This window comes from Pezoporus flaviventris, unplaced genomic scaffold, assembly GCF_033815535.1.
Source record: "Pezoporus flaviventris isolate CSIRO_AGI_PZ_B2104156 unplaced genomic scaffold, CSIRO_AGI_Pfla_v1 ptg000031l, whole genome shotgun sequence".
Classification (NCBI taxonomy): domain Eukaryota; kingdom Metazoa; phylum Chordata; class Aves; order Psittaciformes; family Psittacidae; genus Pezoporus; species Pezoporus flaviventris.
In genome coordinates, this window is record NW_026892579.1 from 548426 (window position 1) to 558483 (window position 10058).

At 41.8% G+C, this 10058-nt stretch overlaps 1 long non-coding RNA gene across 1 annotated transcript; it reads left to right on the forward strand.

The window, feature by feature from the left end:
• The first annotated feature begins 2317 nt into the window (after positions 1 to 2317).
• On the forward strand, positions 2318 to 7958 carry LOC133273407 (uncharacterized). The gene is made up of 3 exons (XR_009744775.1): positions 2318 to 3298; positions 3452 to 3572; positions 7528 to 7958. It is a non-coding gene; the product is annotated as an uncharacterized LOC133273407 (long non-coding RNA).
• The last annotated feature ends 2100 nt before the right edge of the window (positions 7959 to 10058 follow it).

The following is a 10058-nucleotide window of genomic DNA, read 5'->3' on the forward strand; positions in this document are numbered from 1 at the left end:
TGCTTGGAAAAACACCCAGTGTACATCCTATGCCTCCAGTGCAAAGCACACACCATACAGCTGCAGCTTAGGCAATTCATCCCAAAGTCAATATGTCAAAGTCAATCTGCAGCAGCAACTGAAAAACAGAAACCCAAAGCAGAGAGGTAGGTCTGTGGGATCCCCTTCTACAAAGAATGGTATTAAAGGGCATTAATCTATTGGATGTAGCCAAGACTTCTAGATTGGCTGCTGGTGATGTCACAGCCATCCGTGTGCCCTATAAATCTATTTTTGCTTTTATGTGTAAATGATGTAATTCCCACAAGCTTCCTCAGGCAGGGTTCATTATTTAATTTCTCAGGTGGCTGAAGTCATGGGCTTTGTGGTGTCTGTGGCCACCCACAATGTGCTCTCTCTGCCCAGAAATGAACCTCCTTTTAGGCCTTGTTTTCTAAATCGGCATCTGCAGAATTAAAAGTCCACTGACCACTGCATGTCATGGGAACACTTGGGAAAGCATTTCTGGAATTATAAAACCATTTTGATCCCAAAATAATGTGTGTGCTTAAACTAAGGCCTTTTCTGATAGAAGACAATTAGAGCCAAGTTTTGGTATGGTGGCATATTAAGAAAAACCCCATTTTTCTTGAGCAAACATCTACTTGGAAAATAACACTTGCCAAGCAAGATAAAATCCTAGCTTTACTAATATTCTACCTTTGACAGAATTTTATCCCAAATTTTCTTTACCAAATGGGAGTGCATCTTTACTAACATCCTGGGGCTCCTAAGTTGTTCCTGGGGTGGTTCTCACCGCTGAAGTCATAAGAATTTATTTGTCTCCTTTGTCCTGCCTGCTGGCGATAAAGCATATCTCATACTTCTTTTAATCCTGCTCAACTTAAATCCTTGGGGTTGTTTACCTAAATATTTATAAATCCAAGGAGTTAATTATCCAAGAAAAACAGTTTCCTGAACACAGAGGCTTTCCTACACTGGTCCAATTGTCCCTGAGAAATTAGTCTTCTACATAATACTACCTAGTGTCATGATAACAAACCCAGTAATTTTCTGGTAATATTTGTGATCCTTCTCTTTTTGGCAAACTGAAATATTGTGTCTTATTAGAAATTAAAATAAATTGAACAGAGCAGTGCAAAGGTTAAATTATTACCATATAAACACTGATTAGCATTCCTTAAACTGTGTAAATCCTTAAAGCCTGAAAGGATAATAGTCACAAATTACACTTACTTTCATGATGAACCTAGAATCAAGCATTTCAAATAAAATCAGCTTTTAGGAGGGCCTGGTCTAAAGCACAGTGAAATCTATAAGAATCAACTGTATCCCAAAGACTGAGAGTAAATTTCCTCACTGCCAGAGTTAGGCTTCCTACTGAGGAAACAGTATAAATGACAGGAGTAGATAAAAACATTTATTTATATAGGAAAACAAATATATTTGCAAATATATGCTTGTTGGCAAGCTCATTCTTCTGCAGTAGTAAAGTCATATACAAGCTACTTCAGATAGTGGCTATTTAATTTGAGTTTATATGCATCACAAATCTTAAAAGAAGAAGAAATAAACCGAGAGACACCATTTTCTCACAGAAGAAAAGATGATGAAGGGACTTTTTAATCTACAAGGTTGTGAATGACAAAACTACATTATTTATCTTCTCAAAGAACTTCAGAAAAAAAAAAAAACACCATGACAAAAATGGATGTTCATGCTGTAGACAATACAAGTGGCTCCTGCCATTTCTCACAGTGAAAATGGTTGAAGAATGTTTTGGGACAAGATGTTTTCAGCAAAGAATCTCAAAACAGCATTTTACTTTCTCTCCACTGTATATAAACCAGAATTTAAAAGGTAGCAAAGAGAAAAAGAAGACTCATAAGGAAACTTCTTGTCCTTAGAAGCACCTTTTTACTTAGGGAGAATTTTGGCTGTGAAAGAAGGGGCAAGACAAATGTCTGTCAGGCAAATGGAGCTCGTCAAATGATTTTCTCCCAAATATTTCTTCCTGTATTTTTATTCAGTCTTTTCAACACTGGATGTCTATTGACCAGGATTTCATCACTGTAAACCTGTTCCCCTGTACTTTCCATATGATTTTGATGGCTAGAGAGCTGCACCAGACACAGACCATCTATTGCCTGGCACAAGCCTCATGAACAAACCCCACTGGACACAGCTTGATGCTCAGCCTTTGCCAGCACTGCCTTTCAGGAGCAGCACATCACCCTCCATAAGGCTCCTCACGGTGTTTTGAGGAAGGGCATGGAGGTCACATCACAGGTCCTAGAGTGATGAGCCAAACCAAATCAAATTTGGCAATGCTAACTTTCAAATATTAGGAAGCAGTACCACCTCCACAGAGGGTAGAAACAGGGACTTTGAGCTGAGACACGCTTTGCAGGACAGGCGCTTAGTGATGTCCTCCCTGTGCCTATCCTGCCAGGTTTGATGGCAGCACTTGGCTGGCTGGAAAAGTCACTCCATGTCGCAGACCTGCAGCTGACACCCAGAAAGCCACACCATGACAACAGCCAGGCTTAACCCCCTGCTGCACACACACAAGGTCTGCTGCTTCCCAAGTCTTGCGATGGCAACTCGGGCCCCAAGGGCTGCATCGTGGAGGGCAAAGAATAAACAGCGCGGCACCGCAGGCTGCCGCTGGGCACCCCACATTCCCATGAGAAACTTGCAAAGTTGGATATACTGCGTCACAGCAGCCTGCAAACCGGAGGCCTGGGTGGTTTAAAAATACCGCCTGCCACATATTTCCCAGGCCATATATAGTTCACACATCTCACGGTAGCAGGAAGGAGCTGTAAAGACACACAGTGACACAGAGAAGGAAAAAAGCAACGGGAGACGCATCTGCCAGCATGCAACAAAGCCAGGTTAAAAATAGCTAGGGCTGCAGCAGCTCCCTTCTGGCAGGGGGTGCAGGGCCGCTGGCTCTCCCTGCCCTCACTGGCCCCCCTCCCTGCTGCTTATTTTCTGCCAGGAGGAAAGGGTCGGAAGGAAGCCTTTGGTTCCTGTAGGCAGAAAGAGGGAAAATGACAGCCCTGCCTGCTTTGACACTGAGCAGGCTCACCCAGGCTCGCACAGACACCCGGCTTGACCGGAGCTGCGGGAACCCCTTCCTGAGGGGTGGGTTGGGGGCACAGGAAGAGCACAGCCTTGGATGGCCTTGCTCACAGTCCCCAGCAGCCAGAGGCATAGCTCCAAGCGATGTGATGCCACAATGCTCAGAGATGTCGTATCATACTGCCCAGAAAGGAATGCAGCCTGCACTTTGGTAAGGGCTTTGTAACAAGTCTCATCTTCCTCCCCACACCCTGTGTGTGTTGAGTCCTCACCTGGAGGCAAAGCTGAGCTGTCCAACCCTCCTCTAGTAAAACAAAGAAAAAGCAAGAATCACTTGTTTTGCCCATCACCTCTTCCCTCCCAGAGTCATTGCACAGAGAAAGAAGCAACATGCCAAAAGGAGAGACGTGAGCATCTTCTCCATCACCTTCTCCTAGCCTGATACTTTGCAGTAAAACCACAAATATGAACATGTGTGTCCACAGGTGAGCCTGGCCTCCTGAAATCTCCTTGCCTGTAGGGATTTCCAGCAGCCAGGTGAGCACTGCCTGGCCTGTGGCTTGCGTGGGAAAAAAAGAGGTGTTGATATGTCTCCAAAGGCCATGCAATTCACTGTGGGTTAAAACACAACAAGTTTTAATTTGTTCCTTAGCATGCTGGGACCTTTTTCTTTTATTCTTAGTCCTTGCATCCTGCAGACCTGGCTGCCCAGCTGCAGACAACTTCTGTCAGCTCCTAGATGCTGACACGAGGCACCAAGAGGGGTCTAAGCCAAAAGCCCAGATTCCAAACATCCCTGAACTCTGGAGAAGTTCAAATCCAGAGCACAAATCTTCAGTAAGAAGAGGAAAGCTGTAACACGATCCTAGCCCTGGGCAATAGAGGTAACACTCCAGTGTGGTCTGAAGGTGACTTCCAGAATATGTGGTGTGGAGCAGAGTGAAGGAGAGCGAAAAGCACAAAGGCATTTTTCATGTTAACAGGGTGTTTGCTGTCTGTGGGAGGGTGAGGAAGGCTGCTGACAGAGTAAAGGGGGTTAAGAGAGGTGGGTGAACTCTGAATGGAACAAGGAGTGATATCAAAGAGCCCTGTAGGCTGTCAGAGAGGTGTCAAAAGTCGGGAAGGAGCAGAAAGACCAAGAATGCTAGCATTCAGGGAGAAGTCCATCAGAGCATGTCTGCATATCTATGAGACCTTAAGACTGACAGCTACATTCAGGCTCACACACATCCCTGCCATGCCCTCTGCCTGGCTTTCACATGGATAAAAATCCTCCTAATGCCTCAGCTCCAGTTCGGTTTGCAGGGGAAGGATGCCTCCGGCTAGAAGGGCAGCGCTGGGCACTGGCTGTGCCGTGCATGCGACAGTAAGCAGCACAGGACCCTGTGCATGCTGCCAGCAGCACCCACACAGCATTTCCAGCTAGACAGGCAGTGTGGTCTTTTCCCTATGGAGCATAAGAAACTGCATTCTTCTCCTCTAGCTCTCCATCAGCTTGCAACCCAGTTTGTCACTCAGGCTTGCACGAATTAAAGCCAGACACTAACTTGCCTTATCTAACTATCCAGCTGTCAAGGCTGCACAAGCAGAGATGGCTTCATATCAGAATATGGACTGATTCCTGTTCCCAGAAAGGCTCTTTGGATGGCCCACAGAGAGGCAGCAAACAGCCTGACTGGGTTTGCCTGATGCTGTGTTAATGTGCTGGGTGTGGGTAGACATACCAGCTTGAATTTAGAGAGCACCAAGCTGCAGTAATGGGGAACCACCCCCACCAGATTACACAGGGTTAAGGTTTAAGGTCAGAGTGGTGCACACCTTAAGGTGATAGTGGCTCAGGCCATGCTTGCAGGAAGATGGGATGACAAACCCAAGTGCGACCATGCACAAGGTGTGCATGCAAGAATGACCATGTGTGTGCCTCATGTCTCTCTCATGGGCCAGAGGAACAGAATCCTGGAGATATCTAACCTCTCTACAGCCAGCTGCCAGTGACTGGTTAGATGGCTTTTGTGGCGTGCCATGACACCAGCTACAAAGAATAAAGGATAGCTTCCTGGCTCTCACTTCCTCAGTTAATGAACACCACCACTAATTAACTGACAGTAACATGGAGTTATTCTTGGCTGAAGGTGGATCTTACTGAGGTCTTTCCGCTTGCGGGTTATGTAATTTAATATCCTGTGAGGCAGTTTGGGGTACAGTGTGAGAAGACCACTTGGAAAATGCCAAAGCAATAATCCAAGTCAGGATTTTCCCCAGTTAGGTAATGTGTTCCATACTTGCTGTGCCTTTGAGAAATTAAGCATTGAAGTTGCAGTGCCTCCAATGGGATGTTGTAAAGATTTCCAAATAGCTTGGTGGAAACAGAGGACTACTGTGCTTAAGAGGTGGGTCCCCCTTCGGAGCAAAAGAAGAGCTAGGCAGTTATTTTTTTCTTAAAGCAACCCTAAAGACAAAAATCCCACCCTATGGAAAGGCACTCGGCTACCGAAGGGAGGAAATATGCTTCAGGCAGGCAGGCAGCTCTCCCTGTACAGCAGCAGGGTCACACCATCCAGCCCACGTTAGGACCGGAGCTGTACTCTGAGTGAACTCTACCAAATTAGCTGTACATAATGCTGCATTCCCTCCTTTCTTGGAGGATCAAAGTGGCTGGATCCAGTCCCAGCTTTCTGCAGATAAGCAGGTCACAGGACTAGTTTGCACCTCTGTGCTGCTTGTAATACACTCTGTTACAGAGTCCTCTGGATTTCCTAGTGTGTGCCCATATACGCTGGATACTTCTGGTCACATTTTTTCCTTTTAGTGACCTCGGATACTTCTACAGACTCTTGACACCAGTACAGACTCTGGTAGTGTAGTATCTGACTATAAACTGCTACCGCTATTCATGCCCCAACACTCTTTATAATTCCCTTGTTTTGTATGAAAAGCTTATTCTACCCTTCAAAAGCCTTCTCCCAGCAGCACGGCAGCGTGAGGGCAGGTACAGCAGCTCAGCAGCCTGACTTGCATTAAAACCTTTCTGAATGATGGTGGGAGAAAGACAAGGCTATCTGGTTTGGTAAGCCATGAGGCATCCCTAATGCCTAGGCAAAATGCATATGAAGAAGAAGGGGTTGATGACAGCAATAATTGGAAATGCATTTCACATGTATAAAAGTGTTAATTAGTTGTTTATCTGCAGGCACACTGTGGGCTTCACAAAGGCACACGCAAGTTACAGCCATTAATTACTAGCAGGGTCTGAGAGACTGTCTCCGTAATTAAAATCTGTTATCAAGCAGCAGCAATGAGTGATACAAAAGACAACAGCAGAACATCTACCTCTATATTCTTCCTTAAAAAGATAACATGGGTTTGTGTCATGGGACTGAGTGATAAATTGACTATAATTTTAATTGTTGCTGATGTTTAAGCAACAGATACATTTGTAAAATGAAAATGACAGCTTTAGAGCGAGTCATATTTTACCTAGGCAGTTTATCTGTCAGTAGAAGCAGACACATGTTGAAACTATGCAAGAATTTATGTCAAATTTGGCAAGTAGTTTTAGATGAAAAAACAGAGATAAAACTGAGAAAAAAAAATCAAGAAGTTTTATTTAATTTTGGAATGACCTAATGCTCCTATTTGAGTTAAAAAATGCAAACAAATCCCTGATTTGTCCAGAGTACTCTGCTGATTTGAAGATAAATATTTTTTCCCATTATCATACCCAGTTATAGGAGCAATAAATAGCAAACACATGCTCCCGGTGTCTGTCCTCTCTGGAACATAAAAAGGTTTAAGCAATGAATGAGGAAGAAATTTAAATAGAAGCATCCTATCAGTAAAATAAATTATGTGGCAATGCTTTGGATGAAAGATCTAAATGTTTTATTTCACTTGTGAAAAATACATTGGGTAGAATAATAGAATAGCACCGAATTAAACTTGCACAACTCCAGTGGAACTGGAAGCATCTTGAAGATTTTGGCTTGGAATCCTTCTTTACAACATTTTCTTTAAACTATCTGATACTGGAGCAGTGAACACCATTCCCAGAAAAAAAAAGTGCTCTTCATAATTATTTTCACAGGCTATTTTTGACAAGGCTGATTAATTTTAAATGATTTCCAATGAGCGTACTTTAAAAGTTACACATTTGTCTTTCCTTGTTGTGTTAAAAAAAATATTTGTCATTAAAAGTTACTCATAACCTCTTTTCCAGAATATTTTTTTTGGCCAGGAAATTGTCTAAGAAAGACAAGCTGTGAGTATTTCCCAGGCTATATCTGAGCTGTGTTCATCACTGACCGTGACTGTTGCGTTTTCTGTGTTCTGCTGGGTAGCTGAAAAACACCTGCAAACAAGGATTTGGAGGCACTGTTTCCAACTGTTCACTGAAACTCACATTTCCATGTTTTCAGGTAATGAAATATCTACTTTTTTCAGGAATATTGCAGCCAAGAAGCAAACAGAAAGGTATAATGAAATGTTTCTGTGCAGAAAACAGAAAAAAAAAAAAGAGTAGAATAAAGTTCAAACTGATACAAAAAACGTGTATTGGGTACAATACACCCTCCATCTCACAGCTTCATCCAGAGGTGAAGAAAACATTTTCCTGTGTCTAAGGACTCCCTGAAGAGGAATGGGCTTTCAGCAGGGAGGATGCACAGCGCTGTGCAAGCTCTTCGCAGGAAGGAAATATGGGATCTCATGGCAGCCTTTATTGTAGAAGGTCTTCCCTTTAAATATGTGGCAAGTCACAAATTCAAAGCAAAGAGTTGCATGAAATGGAGCTGTAACTTTATATCTAAATGTGTAATTCAATTATAAACTGAATATCTTGGCCATCGGCCACAATAAAAGAAATGTCCTATCAATCTGTGTAAAAGAAGTGTTCATATTTCAAAAATGAGAAGTTAAAATCCAAGACCAGCCCTTAATTACCAGCCAATGACCACAAGAAACCGTCGCAAAACCCCAAATTCAATTACCCAAAATATTATTGCTTGACAGTACTTTAGCCTTCTAGTTTGGACACTAAAACATTCCTGATGTAGGAATGGGGAAGGGTGAGACAAACATTTTTTCCTGTGCCAACAAGATTTTCTTAAGTGGAACACTTTTTTTCTTTCAGAATAGCATCTATCTAAACCACTTACCTTATAACATAGCTGCTAGAAGCAAAGTTATGAAGGAACAGGAAATTGCAAAAAAAATCGGGAAAAACACTGGGAAAAAAATGAAAGAAAAAGAAACTGAAAATAAAAGAAATTTGGGAAAAAAACAACCCTGACCCCTCCCCGAAAATAAATATTAGATCATGCAAAATAACTTCTGCACGTGCTTATCATTTTTGTCCTTTTTATACCTGAATGTACACAAGAGGAAGTTAAATAACAGCAATGAATAACTGACATCCCAGTGTAAAAAAAAAAAAAAATTGATAGAAATATCCCAAATCCCTGTGAAATCAGGGATTTTTGAGAGGATTTATAGTTGCCCCTTAGAATAACAAAAAAAAAAAAAAAAAAAAAAAATGCTTACCATTAGTAGACTTGCAATCCGCACCAGAGAAGGTACACAACGTTGAGCCATAAAGTGAGGCTAAGGAAGAAGTCATTACCGAATTAGCAGAGCCGAACTTCAGTCAGAAAGTAGAAGACTTCCCTTTCTACCAGTTAATTCAGCCAGTCCTCTCCAGCTCGACAGCCATCTGCACCTCTTTAAGTTGTCATATTCAGTTTGATTGAAATGTTCACATAGTAAAAAAAAGATTAAAAAATCAAAACTTTGAGAAAGCCAGAATGCTACTGACAAGCTTTGTAAAAATCAAACCTATTAACCAAACAATGAGCAGCTAAACAAAGAAGCCAATATACAGACATTTTATTGGAGTCCGTTTTATCCTGAATTGTGAATTGCACAGCAACTAGTTTACAAAGCTCAGCCAACTGTGTTATCCAAGACAATTACAAATATCACCCCAACAATTTTATAACATGATTCTTTTGTAGCATTATTTGGAATGACCCTCCAAATAGCCAAAAAGTGGTGAATACTTTTCACATTGAATCATCACTGAAGCATTGCTGTCATCTTCCAAATGTCGCCACACCAACCTGTCAGTGCTCTGCAATGGAACACTTTTGCACAGCAGTTTATCAGGGTGCTTTGCATTGGGATATTGCAACTACCAGCAGTCTTGAAATGCCTTCTTGAGCCTTCGAATGCATGCTGTGCCACTTTCACACTCAGAGAGCTCTCTGACAGGGACATTGCTGCTCTACTTATGAAAACATTCACTAATATTACTCTTAACAAAACAATAAAAAACAGAATACATATTCTCACAGAGCAGAAACACAACTGTACCTAGGAAGGCATATATAACATCTGCCAATGTACTGGTCAAAAGCCTAACACACTTCACAAAAAAGCTTGTCTTCTATTTAAGTATGTCTACACAACCTGTAAATTGATTGTAAATTTGCATTGAAATATAAAATATGCTCAAGACTAAGTGTCCAAATCAAGTTGATGCTTGTTGGGTTTGGGTTTGTTTTGTTGGGTTTTTTTTTTTTGGGGGGGGGGGGAAGTTGATGTCTGCATATTTGTCTTACCTAAAGAATCTTAGTTTAAAAGGCAGGTAAGTTAAAATGAGTACTTTTCTGCACAGCAGGAATTCAGGTTGATATTACCATATTAGATTCAGGTTGATAATTACCATATTAGATTTCCCATATGAAAAATACAGGATATGAAAAGCAGCAATTCCTCAGAAGACAATTTGCAATACTGAAAACTCCTTGGGAATCTCAATGGTTCATGGCTGCAGGTCTTGGCTTTGAAAAATGTTGAGGATTTATGATCCATTCACAAAGAAACAGTAAAATTGTGGGTATAAAGAAGCACTTCGTAAAAATCCTTGCATAAATTTTTACCTATAACTAAAAAGTACGGAGTCAGCAAAGGAAAAG